Raw genomic sequence first — 14,783 nt, 5'->3', positions numbered from 1 at the left:
TTATGTCTTGTCTTTCTCCCTACCACATGTACAGATATTGCAGGCACTCAAATTGCTGAAGGAAAGGCATACAAGCAGGACTGTGGCTGTCATGCAGCAAAGTATCCATACTTAATTCTTAGGTAAAAATCTCAATACATCAAACAGATGGTTGTTCATTATCCATACCCGAATACTTACCAGTGCAAGATATTTCCTTCCTGCTTTGTGAGGGAAGAAATTATGTATAGGTGAAATTTAGTGACTTGTGTAAGGTCACACAGCATTCAGTGTCAAAACCTCTGAGCAGGGTCTTCTCCTTGGGCTCCCAATATTATGGTGCTCATTTTGTACCTCTCAACATCTAAATGTGCTCATCTCTTTCAAGAACAGCTGGAGACAGAGCCCGAGCAGGAACAGAACAGTGTTTCATCACTGTGGGTGAGAGGAAGGGGCCGCAAAAGTGCATCCAGTATAGAGATGCTAATGGCCTATTAGGATCTCACAATTCTGGCAATTTCTTAACCACCTGGACGTTAATGACTGCAATTAGTTATCCACCTTGGACTGATCCTGGGAAAACCTGCCAGGTGCTGTCCTGCCCTATAAGAAACCACTTTGCTGCCAAAGAGAAAAAGGCTGAGATTTTTTGCCACTGAATTCATAGAGAGGGAAACAGTTCTTTCTAATAGCTCTGGAATCTGAACTTTCATAAAAGGCACCTTATCTCCGTGACTTTCTCATATGTCTTCATCTGTTCTATTGACTCTCTTTGATGGAATATACCAGCAGGCACTGCAAAGTGCTTTTTAATACTTTAGTAAACAGTTGAGAGAGAAACCTCATTACAGATAAAGTGAGAAGTGAAGTTGGACAGCCCATTTATCTTACTCAAGATGAAATAAAGGCTACTGTTCAATTAGGCTAAAATAAAATCTCTCATGTTTCCTTCCTAATGTCTTGTTTGGGGGAAGGGGTGTGGGGCTGGGGGACGTGAGTGGCAGGATGAGTAAGCTTCTGAAATATTGCCCAAGAATGTGACAACTGAATGTGACGGGCACTGGGGGAGGGAAATGGGCTCAGCAGCTGCTCCTGCAGAAGTCACTTTGCATTGATTTTTGCCAGCAGAAAGCAGGGGCATGAGATAGCCAGGGGTCCATCAGAGAGAGCCAGCACAAGTCCTTCCTCGGTCCTGGCCTGAAACTGTCATTAGCATGCCTCAGAAAGGACAAGGTCGGGGGGCAGATGGCAAAGGATTGTTGGTGGGGTTTTAGGAAGAGGAGTTTGAGAAGAGTCAGTTCAATCCCAAACCTAAAATGTATGAAGACTGTACATCTGCTCTTATTCTTCAGCCATTAATTATAGCAGTTTTTGTTGTTTTTTAAATGGAGATGGAAGAGGAGAGAAGGGATACAGGGGCTGGGGAAGGAGGATGGCAGAGGAGGAAAGAAGTGAAGCTTGTCTTGTTGCCCAAATCTTGCTCTGGCTCTTTCTCAGCCTGCTGCGCTGGTTAAGAGAACGTTTTGCTTCTCTTAAGAGAAGAATTTTTTTGCTTCAGATACACATGTTTATTCTCAAAAAATGGAGAAAATTCCATTTTTGCTTCCAGACTGTTAATCTGTTAGAAGGCTAAGCGCTTTGCTAGGCAATGTCTTTTTTCTACTTTGTTTGAATTGAATCCAATTTACCCTGAGATGTCTGATTTTTTTTTTAAGGCAGATAGAATGAAGGCCAAAGTTCTGACACATTCATTTGATGTTTTAGAGCTTCTAGATACAAATATCTCTTCCTGCCCTCAGGAGCTAATCTTGTTTTATATATGATATCTACATTTGTAAGGATCTGTATAGTCTACTATCTGCACTGTGACTCCAGTATTTTTTTAAAATTTATTTAGATAGAAAATACAAACTGTTTGCCATCTTTTTCAAAACTTTTTTGTTAGCCTGAAAGAATCATGTACCAAGGTATTCACAAAAGGTCTTTTGGTTCAGTTCCTCTGATTTATTAAAATCTGGTTTATTAAATCCTCTGGTTTATTAAAATAAGATTTTGCTTCCTCAAACCTTCCTCCCCTTTGAAGAATGACCAAGAAGAGCCCCAGACTGGAAGGACAGCAAGCTCCCGTCACCCAGCCTGCAGGGCAGTGGAGACCACGGCAACTGTCACTACCTCAGAACTGGAGACTGGAAACACCTGCCTGCCCCAGAGATCCAGAATTGTGCCCAGAGATGCCTCCCTCAAAAAAGAGAAAAAATATTTCAGAAATCACTTTGAATACTCATCATATACAATAGAGAAGAATGAAAAAAATCTGGATATGGTTTATGGAATGGTAAAGAAATAGTCTGTTGTTATCTGGCTAGATTTGTTTGGAGTTTTAACTTACCAGGAATGTGCTAGGAAGCAAAGCTAAGAGGTAACTGGGAAGTTCTTTAAGTAGTCATTAGATTTTGAAGTGAGAATCCAACTTGGATGCTTGTTGGGTGGGTAGAGCTGGGCAGGAACTGGGCAGAACTCAGGGAGTGGAGCCAAGTGGCCGACTCCCAGTACCTCTTTTAGCTACTTTTAGATTTTAGGAAATTTTACAGCCTTTTTCTAGGACCTTTGGCAAATTGAACCATTGGGAAGGTGGTTAGAATAGCAACCATCATAACTGCAATTATGTGTATATACCTTGGCCTCACCTACAGTGTGTGAGCTCTTTGAGGGCAGAAATCCTGTCTTTGTCACTTATTTAGTAAGTGCACAAATGTATTAAGTGTGGCTGAACTGAATTGAGCCACATTGAATTGAGCAATCAGTGGATTGCTTGACCCGTCCCACTGCTGTAAGCTATCGCAAACACAGCATTTTCCACTTTTCCAGCAATTTGAGGAGGAAATCTTCATAATATGGCAGGCTGAGAATCATCCTGGAACAGCAAACATATTTTGCTGCAGTATTCCTGTCTCTACAGAGGGATGTGTGGTCTGCACTGAGGCAGGAAAAGTTACTTAGGCTTTTCCACAGATGCATCAAATAACTTAAGTAATACTGTCCAACTCCAAATCCAGTTTCTGCATTCACCAACCCACCTCTAAATCACCCAGGTGGTTATCCAGATACCTTTCAACCAGGAAGGAGTTGCCCAGGCCAGGGTTTTTTTTTCCCAGAGGGAAAGAGAGAGGAGAAGCTAAAATAAGTTTTCACAGCCTCTTCTTTCAAGAAATTTAGGTTAGATAAAAGGAATAAGTTCTAGCGTTTGATAAGACAGTAACCCTACTGTAGTTAACTGTAGTTAACTGTAGTTGATTGTAGTTAACAATAGTTTCTTATATATTTCCAAAGAGCTGGAAGAGATCAGAAATGTTTCCACACAAAGAAATCATAAATGTTTGAGGTCATGGATATCCTAAATGCCCTGATTTTATCATTACACATTGTATGCATGTATCAAAATAGCACATGTACCCCATAAATATGTATGATTATGTTTGTATCATTATGTATGGATAAAAAAATAAATTAATTAATTTTAAAAAGATAACTAAACTACAATTGCATAAGCCCAGAAACTAGCATAAAAGTGGTTATTTAATTTGAAAAAAAAAAAACAACTTAGAACTCCATTAAGGAAACAAGGTGAAAATAGATCACAATTAATAGGCTACATGAAACTGGGAGGAATTGAGAGTATGACCTAGAGGGAGTCTCCTAAAACTGAGTCTGGGGTCAGAAAGCTGCAGGTTCTAATGCTTGGACACACCCAAGTCCATGTGTGGAGTTAGACTTCTGCCTCCCTGTGGGGACCTCAAGGCAATGGTTTTCGATCCAAAGGGAATGCCCACCCCTTGGAGGAGAACAAGTGACTTTCCATGAGGTCCTTATATTAATTTTAAGGAAATCAATTTTAGATTCTCGATTTCCAACTGTACGCTTTCCTAAAATTGATCTGCTGTGGTTGGCTGATTTTTTTCCCACCTCTTCTTTTAAATCCACTTCTTCACTAAGGACAGACAAACCTCTTATCCATTCAAACTCTTGCCAAGGCGCTGAGGGCTTATCCACCCAGCCATCATCTCTGAATTAGAATTTAAAAGTGAGACGGTTGTCACAGGGGTGGGCATTCGTATGCTTATCTGAACTGAAAAATGAGGTAAGACTTTTTCTGACAGAAAGTAAGTCTGATTTGGATGATTGGTTTGACAATGAGGACTGGGTTTGCCAAGTTATGTGGTGGATATTGCCTATAAATTGAACGATCTAAGTATACTGCTCCAAGATTTTGACAAAAAATATATTCAGAGCCCATATGCACCAGAGAATATGTTGGAAGTTAAATTTATAATTAACATTTTTAGATGTCAGTTTTAAATTGTATAGGGTGCACATAGATTATTTTTCAAAAAATTTTAAGGGAATATGTAAGAAAATTTGAGAACAACTGCTCTAGAGATTCAGAGAGGGCTAGGCTAGGCTGGAACAAACTAAGGAGGTTTCTTGAAGTGGTGGGACGGAGCTGGGTGCTCGAGAATGGTTGGGTTCTTCAAAGCGAAAAGGGAGAGAAAGGCTGTTTGGTCATTCATTCAATGTCAACGGCATATACAAAGACTTTGAGGTTGTACCACATGTGTTCCATGAAGAGACAGTAATGTGACCAGTTTCATCTCAGGACAACAATGGAATGGCAGGAACGGTAACTTTGGTCACCTGTCTCTGCTTGAAGAGATTTAATATCTTACTTGCTGGGGAGTAGACAGCAGATTGAACAGGTGAATGGGCAATAAGGCTGATGATTAGAGAAGGCTTTGGAAGCCCCATGAAGGAATCTGGATTTTAAGCCACATGAACAAAGCAGGATTTCATCACTGTTAATATCTCTCATCTTCTCTAAGCAGGGTGTGTTGCTGTTCTCTGAATTCTCATCAAATTATTTCTATTCTTCTGCTATAGGATGTCTCCCGTGTCATGGAAAGCATTTGTTTACATGTTAGTCTCCTCCATTAGTCTGTGAACTCTTCAAGAACATGAATCACCCACTAAAAAATTAACTCAGTGAACCTGTGATGGTTAATTTTATGTGTAAACTTGACTGGATTAAGGGATACCAAGATAACTGGCAAAGATTTATTTCTCAGTATGTCTGTGAGGGTGTTTCGGGAAGAGACTGGCATTTGAATCAGTGGACTACATGAGGAAGATCCTCTCTTGTCCAATGCAGGTGGGCATTATTTAGTCAGCCGGGGGCCCAGATAGAACAGAAAGGTGGAGGAAAGATGACTTTGTGTTCTCTCTCTCTGTCATGGAGCTGGGACACCACTCTTCTCCTGCCCTGGGACATTAGAGCTCCAGATTCTCTGGCCTTTGGACTCTGGGCCTTGCACCAGTAGCCCCCCAGATTCTCAGGCCTTCAGCCTTGAACTGAGAGTTATTCTATCAGCTTCCTTGGTTATGAGGATTTCAGACTTGGACTGAGCCATGACACCAGCTTCTTTGCTTGTCCAGGTTGCAGAAAGCTTACCCTGAGACTTCTCAGCCTCCATAGTCACATAAGCCAATTCCCTTAATAAATCCCCTCTCACCTATCTACCTGTCCATCTATCCACCCATCCATGTATCTATCCTGCTGATTCTGTCTCTCTGGAGAACCCTGACTAATACATGGATGATAACCAGCATTATAAAAAGAATAGAACAGAATAGTAGTAACTTTGTTAACTTTTACTTTCAGTTATATGCAAGAGTGTGTGTGCATGCATGTGTGTATTTGTACTTGGCATCAATATACAATGCATTTTTTATTCTGAGTCATAGTGGGAAAAGTTTGAAGGTCACTGTCCTGCACTCTCTTGCCTGGACAAGGTAATAATAATGCTAAAGAAAGTGAGGGATTGATGAGAGAGACGTTTTGAAGCAAGAGTGGACAGGACTTGACATTTGATTGGCTCTAAGAGTTCAGTTATAAAGGTTTCCAAGGGAAGCCACTTACTCAAGGCTTCTTAGACATGGCCCCGTAAAAAAAAAGTCTCTAAAGTTTGGAACCCAAGACATTGGAAGAATATGGGTATCATTCATATAAAAATTAAAGTAGGGAGTGTGGCTGTCATCAACGCTGCTACCATGACATTTCCAGCTCTTTTCCTGTGGGCACGTGGTAGGCTTATACTTCTGGACCTTTTGTGTGAGTGGAGACATGTGAAGAGGTCAGGCCAATGAGTTGTGGGTAGAACAAATGCATGTCACTTCCAGCTGGAGCACATACAGGCTGGTACGAGACCCTCCAGAACTCTCATTCCCTCTGCCACGGCACCTGGCAGTGTTTGAAATAGTGGCTACTCTGTCAGTCTGCGACCTGAAGTGAGGAGATTTGGAGTGGAGCTCCTTGGCCAACCTGTGGTGCACATGTAGCATGAGCAAGCAATAATTTTGTTGTCATAAGCAGCTGAGAATTAGAGATTGTTTATGACAGCAAAATCTGCTCTGTTCTAATTGGCAGAGGGGTGGTGCTCGTGGAGGGCACTTCCTTTCTACATTACTGACCTGGAAAGGGGAGCACACAGGTCACATTTGGTTTCTGAGGAAGCTCTAGGCTACACAGGATGAAGGGACTATGATTTGAGAGTCTAGGAAGTTCCATTATCCCAAAACTCTCCACCCAGAAGTGTCACAGATGTGGGCCTTTGACCTCTACCTCCTTCCACATTCCTGCATCCCTCTGCGGGGACAGTTCTTGGGCAGTCTGCTTTCCTTCCTGTGGTGGGCAGAATAACGACCCCCAAAGGTTTCCATCCCTAATCCACCCTGTGAATATGTTATTTGGCAATTGTAAAATCTGCAATTTTGCAGATATCATTATCTGAAAAATAATGGTATTTTGCATGGATCAAATCAGAATTATAAAAATATAATAGAACAGAATGATAGTAACTTTATTAACTTTTACACTCAATTATGTATAAGAGTGTGTAAGTGTATGTGCATGTGTGTGTTTGTACTTGATCTCAATGTACAATGCATTTTTTACTGTGAATCATAGTGAAACAAGTTTGAAAAACACTGTAGATGGAAAGATGATATTTTATTGTCCCAATCCAATCACACAATCTTTAAAAACAGAAAAGCAGAGGTGGCAACAGGAAAAGCATTCAATGCACTGTTGCTGGTTTTGAAGATGAAGATGAAGGTAGGGGGCCAGGAGCCAAGGAATGCAGGCAGACTCTTAAACCTGAAAAAGGAGAGAAAATGGATTCTCTCCCAGAATGTCAGAAAGGAATGTGGTCCTGTCAGCACCTTGGTTTTAGCCCAGTGAGATCCAAGTCAGACTTCTGACCTACAGAACTGTAAGACAAAAAATTTGTGTTCTGTAAGCCACCACATTTGTGGTAATTTGTTAAAGCAGCAATAGCAAACTAATAAACTCCTCTACTCCTATTAGAAACTTTCCTTATGCTTTCTTCCTTGTGCAGCTTGCTGCCATCATCCCCTCAGTCTGAAATGCTTTCCAATCCTGCTGATATCCTCTGTGCTTCAAAGCTCAGCTCAAACCCCATCTCCTCAATGAGGTCATCCAAGTCCCACCAGCTGAGAGTTAACCCTCTCTCCTCTGACCAGCTATTGTGCTTTGTCCATAGCTTTGTACTTGCAATCTGGTATATAATAATCCACTACTTATCACTGATTTCCACTGTGTTGTTAGGTCCAGGAAGTCTGACATACATAACTTACATATAAATGATATGCAATAGTTAAAAAGCAACACTTCAAGAAAACAACCACGGTTTTTCTTTTTCTTCTTTTAACCACTGGGCCATTGCAGCTGGCAGAGAATGCTTGAAAGAGCAATCTAGAAATAATAATAGAGATTTCTTTTTCTTTTATTTAGTACTGAGGGTGGTGAACATTAAAGTTGTTATTTTCACCTAAAAGTCTGTGCTAGCTATGAAATCCGTCATAATGGATACTGCTGATTGCATAGCCAGCACCCATTCCTTGGTTCTTAGTTAAGAGACTCCGATTTTCTTTTCAGGTATCTACTCTTCCCTCAAGATCTAGGGTACTGCATCTCAGCTCATAGGAGAGATCCTATAGGTCCATGCTAATTATGGTAATGCCATTCCCCTTTTTAGTTATTGGTTTAGAAATGAACAGAGAAAGTTGAAACAGAATTGTCCATATAAAGTGAGACTGTAGAAGGAACCAAATTTCCTTTGGCTAAAATAATACAATTTTAAAGGAAGGGAAGAGATTCTCTTTAGGGCAATGACCATGCATTAGGTAAAAGCAGAGGTTTTCTTTTCTTTTCTTTTTTTTTTTTTTTGGTTAAATCAGTGAGGTCAGTGGAGATCTTAATTTACTTCTCATGCTTTGCTTAGACAAGATAATGCACTTAGTACTGCTTGGTTGGTCTCAAATGCTTGGCCGCTGCTCAAAGAGCTTTTGATTTGGGGAAGGGATAGGACAGGGCGTACCCAGCTGGCCTTATCAGTAGCAGACAGTACTCAGGCTGCAGCCTCAATTGTGTGAGTGCCCTTTTGTGAAGGCTGGATCTGCTTACAGAGAGAGCCATTAGCTGGGAGGTCCCAACAGTCACCTTGCAGGAATGGCTGAGCACTCCTGAGCACCTGCCAGTCATTCATAGCAGCCTTTCACTCTTAACTGTTTCCAGCCTGAGACATATTTAATAGATGCAGAGAGACTGATAACATCAGTGTGGATGGGATGATCAGAGTGGGCTACTTGGAGGAAATAGAACTTTTCTTCCATTAATTTGCTCATGGACTCAGCGGAAATTGATTTGAATGAGTCTTTTCTCAATCCTTCCAAGACTGCTACATAGCTAGTGCCATTTTTGATGCATAAGAGAAAATTTAATTCATACAGTGAATGACTGGGACATTAGGGCTTACTTCTTCCACAAGACTCTATCTCACTTATTCAATATTTATTGAATGCTTATTATGTGCCAGGCACTCTTATAGGTACTGGTTATATAGTAGTGAACAAATGGATTCCCTGCCTTCATGGGATTTATGTTTTAGTGGAGAACTAAGATTCAGGATAAACATAAGCAATATATATGCCATATACCTGGGTCTTGAAGAAAAGATGGGATCTGCATAGTATGATAGAGGGAAGGGAGGCTACTGAACATCATCTGAGAAGGCCAGGCCATATGGAAATGGATCTGGGACCCGGAAGCTTTCTGCTCCTTCCTGTAAAGAGAAGAGCTAAAAGGACAGGCTCTTGCTGACTTTGACTGCTGGATCTCATAATCATGCCTTTTGTCCACAGGGTCATGGTCAGGATGTACTTTTAGGGACAGGTAGTCCTAGAGTCAGGTGTCAGCTAGGATAGGACTAGGAATTTGGTGACAAAGCTGGTGATCTTGACCCACTGGGTGTACACCACGCTACATGGTGTAATTTAGGGCCCACAAATTCTTTTCCCTAGAGCTTTTTACGGTGCTCCAAATGCCACCTTACCTACTCCTTTGGTTTAAGGCAGAAGTTCCCAAACTTTCTCAGTTTACAGCACATTAAGTGTCTCAATACTTTTTTCATGAAAAAAAAAAAAAACTCAAGAAATCTCTAACTGTTCTGTTTATTAAGTAGGTAAATCCAAATAACTTAATAGTAGTAGTTTGTGCAGGGTCTGACAGATGTTTCTGCGTTTCCCTTGAAAATTTAAAAAATATCCCGCAGTTCCCTGTGAGTTCACTATGGCAGGCTTAGCATATGTTTGTCATTATGGGCTTCAGGCATGGAAAGTCCCTTCCCTGTTAATATATAAATGGTCCTTAACAGGGATAACCCACCATCCACCCCGAGGGCCAGAGGCATTCATCTGGTTTGTTGGAGAGTGGCCTGAATCTAAAGAGATGGGACACAGGGCGGTTAAGTTTTGATGGAGGGAAAGGGAGGTAGAGGACAGGTGACAAGTGCTGTGGGAGTCAGATAGACCTGGGAGGGGACAAGGCTGCCTGCCAGGAGGAGAGAGAGAGGCACCGAGAGCCCTGTGTCCAGCCCTGAGAGCCACAGGAAGTGAGGGGAAGGAGGTGTGATGAAGTGGATACAACTTACCCACCCCCCAGAGGATGTGACACCCAGTGTGCACCCACTCAAGTGAGAGCCTTTACCCCGGTGAGGAAGGCAATGCTGAAGGGCTGGCTCACTCTCCTTAGCTGGACTCATACTTCAATGTTCCTGTAGTTCCAAGATGCCCTTCTCTTTGCCCTACATGCCCCACCTCCTATGTGTGCTTCTAAACAGATAGGACAGACCACCTTGGCATCCCACTCACTGTGCAAACAAACATTTGCCGGACTCCACCCTGAGCCAGGTGTTCAGGTGCTAAGGATGAGCAAGGCACTGTCTCTGCTTTGATGAGCTTGGAGTGGAGTCCCAACATCTACCTGGAAGACCTTCGGACCCTCCCTGTCTCCTTCCCTCTTGGTTGGGAGACATTTGGCTTCATCAGGCTTTAGGGGAATATGGGTCTCTTGACTACTAGCTCTGTTCCACATATTGTCTTTGTGCCTTGACAATTCATTTCCTTTTCCTGACTCAAGACATAGAAAGAAACTGAGTGAGAACTACCAAATTTCAAAGACTATAAAATGACAATGCCTGCAAGATGTGCACAAGATTTATGTATCTCCAAGAAATAAAAAATGCTGCTAATTATAGTGGTAAGATATCATTGTTTTGAAGATAAATCTTGTCTTTCAAAGTGTTAAAATGTGGCAGACAAGGTATGTCTTAGAATAGACAAAATATGGTAACATTGCAGAAGCATCTATTCTAGTTAGGCATTTGGCTAGGCATTATTTATGCTATATCAGGTAACCCCTACCTTCTGCACCTACCCCTAATGATCAATGTACACATTTTAAGACATATTCAAATTTTTGCTACATCACCAATAGATTGATCTCTTAGTTTAGGTTTCTCCAAAAGCAGAGCCCAAGTCAAGGACTTACAGAGGACTACAGCTATCTGCGAGGTAATCCCAGCAAGCAGTTGGGAGGGAGAAGCAGGAGTGCACAGGGAGTAGGAAAAAGTCAATCAAGTGCACATTGTCAAGGTCTCTGCTCTAAAGGGGCAAAAGGGGCTCGACTCTGGAGGGACCATTGAGGCCTACAGATTGGCTCCTGGAAGTGTCCCCTCCACAGGAGGGGCGGCAGGGCTTTGGTTTAATGGCTCCCATTCTCCTTTGGTGGAGAGTGGTCCCTGGAGGCTTTGACTACTTCCTCTTCCTGGCTAACCTGTGTGTGGGCTGAGTGGGTTCCTGTGGTTTGGGAGTCTTGAGGCGAAAGAACAAAGGTGTGGTGACTTAAGTGAGACTACCGTCACAGCTGCAGCTGCAGCTGAGGGGGATACCATGCAGGGCGACAAGGCGTCCACCACACCCGTGAGGAAACACAGGTGGGTTTGAGACTTCTCTTTGTGCGTAGGCTAGTCACTGGGATACATTTGCATCACTTGCAACCTTGAGTTCTGCCTAATACAATAGTTTGATGAGTCAGGGGACTTGGACTCCCAAGTTTTAGTCTTGGCTCTATGTGGTCTTGGGCAGGACCCTTAACTTCTCTGGGCCTCAGCCTTTTCGTCTGCTGAATGAGGGAGGTGGACTTCACAGTTCTGGAGCCACTTGGTCAACAGTCTATCACCTGAGCCTAACTTTCTGTTGAGCATTGTCATATTGATTATGAGTTTCAACATTGGCTACCTTGCTACCTATCCCCTTCCCTTCTCAAACAGCCCCTTGAAAGTCACACAGATGGTAAGGGGTGAGACTAGGATTTATGTGCATGTTTGTATGACTATACCAGACAACTCTGGCTCCACTTTAAAACGCAGAACTCAAATTGGATTTTCCTTTTTCTTTAATTAATTAATTCATTCATTTGATGGAATGTTTACCACCTTTTGGCTGCCATGCTAGACTCCGGTATTTAGCTGCAAACAAACAAACAAAGTACCTGTTTCTTTGCATTTACATTCTAGTGGAGAGGATTATATATCAATAATAAACAGACTATTAATATTAAGTACTAAGGGGAGATAAATGCTATGAAGAAGAATAAAGCAGGGTAAGGAGACAGAAAGTGGTGGAGTGCTATTTTCTATAGATGCAGGCTAGTGGCCAGCAAGGTCTTTATCCGTGACCTTCATTGGTGTGGTATTGTCTGAATGCCATCAATAGACAATGCCTTATGAAGGCTGAAGACCCTTTCCTATTCCTTCCCACCCTCCCCTCCATTTCTAGCCAGAGACTTGCATGGCAAGTTGCATTTTCCAAAGATGGTTCTAACAATATCTCCCACTTCCCATCCTCTTACTTATAATATGGTTTTGATATTTCTCCCAGTAAGAGGTGGGGTCTATGCCCTCTGTCTTTGAATCTGAGTGGGCTTGTGACATTGACGGAAATGATATTATGTGACTTCTGAGGCTAGGTTATGAAAGGTGATGCAGCAAGCAAGGAATCAGAGATATTTACACATCCCTTTTTATAGCAGCATCATTCCCAACACCCAAGAGGTGGAAGCACCACAAATGTTCATCAGTAGATGATGGATAAAGCAAAAGTGGTATATACATACAATGGGATATTATTCGGCCCTAAGAAGGAAGGAGGTCTGGTCACATATTGTAGCATGGATGAACCTTGGGGACATTGTTCTAGGTGAAGTGGGCCAGTCACAGACAGATGCTCCATGATTTCACTTCTATGAGGTATCTAAATTAATCAAATTCATAGAAACAGAAAGCAGAATGGTGGTTTCCAGAGGCTTGGGAGAGGTAAGAATGGGGAATTGTTGTTTAATGGATATGAGTTTCTTTTGTAAGATGAAAGAGTTCAGGAGATTGGTTGCACAATGTACTTAATGCTACTGAACTATACACTCAGAAGTGATTAAGATGGAAAATTTTATGTGTGTGTTTTTTATGACAATTAAACCCCAGATAATGCATCTTCTGCTTTGCTTGCTGTAAAACTTGCACTGGAGTCCTGAGTCACCATGGAAGTGGTCCAATTACCCCCAGGCCGCCATGCTATGAGGAAGCCCAAACCTGCCTGTGCAGAGAGACCACATGAAGTGGCCCTGAGACCACGTGAATAAAGAGAGATGTCTGGCCAGCCCCAAGCTGCCACCTGACCAAAACCTCATGAGAGACTCTGAGCCAAAAGTGTCCAGCCAATCTCTTTCCAAATTCCTGATCCACAGAAACCTTGAGAGATAATGAAATAATTGCTCTTTTAAGCCGCTAAGTTTTGGCATAACTTGTTCCACAGCCATCGCTAACCGGATGCCTTACCTCAGTCTCTCAGGTCAATCCTGACACAGGCAGAAAGGAGTTAGTAGCTCCAGCCCCTCACTGTGCAGGGGTGATGGTCTGATCCTGTAGATTTAAAGCTCGTTGAGAGAAGGGCTCTGTGCCCTCACTGTAGTGGTTAGAGCCCCTTCCCCAAGGAGAGAGCATGGTATATTTCATTCTACACATAAGGTACTAAGTGCCCACTATAGGCCAAGGGACTATGCTAGAATTAAGTGAAGTCTGAAGTTTGCTCCTTGTTCTCAAAGTATGTAATCTAATGGAAGAGACAAAGATTAAACATGTGAACAAATTGTGGTTCCATGAAGGAAAAGAACCAGGTGCATTTAGAAACAATTAACACAGCGGCGTAATTTAGACTGGAGGAGAGTCAGGGAAGGGGTCTCTGAGAAAGTGACGTTAAGTTGAGACTAGAAGGATGAGAAGGCATTAGCGTTGGGAAGAATACAGGGAATGGTCTTCTAAGCCAGGGAAATAGCTGTGAAGGCCTTGAAGCCACAAAGAACTTACCGTATGAATATGCTCAACAAACGTGTGTCCGCCTGGGCTTGCTCCGAGCTGTAGGTCTGGCCCAGGTCTGCTGCACCATCTCTCGTCCTGTTTGAACTAGTGCTGCCAGGGTGGGCTTTTCTCGTGGTGCTGGCAGAGCCCAAGGGGACAAGCCCAACTTGTCCAACACCCCAAGCCTTGCGTATCATGCCTGCTAACATCCCGCTGGACAAAGCAAGTCACATGGCCAACCAGTGTCACCAGGGCTGAGGAGGACATTCCTCCCACGGAGATGAAGGAAAGGGATATATATACCCACCTTTTAGGGGACAATCCTTTACAGCAGTTTAATTCCCTGTATCCTCAGCCATTATTTTATCTGTGGTACTGGTTTTGTATTAATAGGTTGTACTGACACCAACCAGACTGTTCTCCCCGACACTTGCAGCTGGGTCATGCCCCTTTGCTTGCCCTCTCCAACCACCCGCACTGGCCCATACCAGTGCTTGTCTGGCTCTCCGTCCTCATCAGTCTGCCCCGTTCCTCAGTTCTTAACTGCCTGCGCCAGCTGTATCCGGCTCTGACAAGCAAATCTGATGAAAATGTGGGACGCTGGCAAAAATCATTTCATGGAGATAAATTTAAGAATATCATCTAGGCTGATTAAAAAGCTGAAGAAGAATTGAATTGGAGCAGGATAATAAAACTCACTTATCTTATAGGGATGCCATGAAAATTAGCTAGTCAGTATTCATGGTTAGAACACAAAAGAAAAATTGTTATTGATTTACATATAATGTCTCTGTTGTGTCTTCCAAAAGAGCCTCCTTAGCTAATATATAATAGGGGATGGAGAAACCAAATGTTAAGTTTAGGACCCATCCATCTTGGCTTCAGGTCTTTTTTTTTTTTTCTTTAGCCAATCAAAAACAGCACCGGTGGTGGCAAAGATAGCAACACTTTTCTCGGCAGCAGGATGGGAACAAGCAGAGG

This window comes from Microcebus murinus, chromosome 2, assembly GCF_040939455.1.
Source record: "Microcebus murinus isolate Inina chromosome 2, M.murinus_Inina_mat1.0, whole genome shotgun sequence".
Classification (NCBI taxonomy): Eukaryota; Metazoa; Chordata; class Mammalia; order Primates; family Cheirogaleidae; genus Microcebus; species Microcebus murinus.
Note: the sequence above shows the minus strand (reverse complement) of the source record.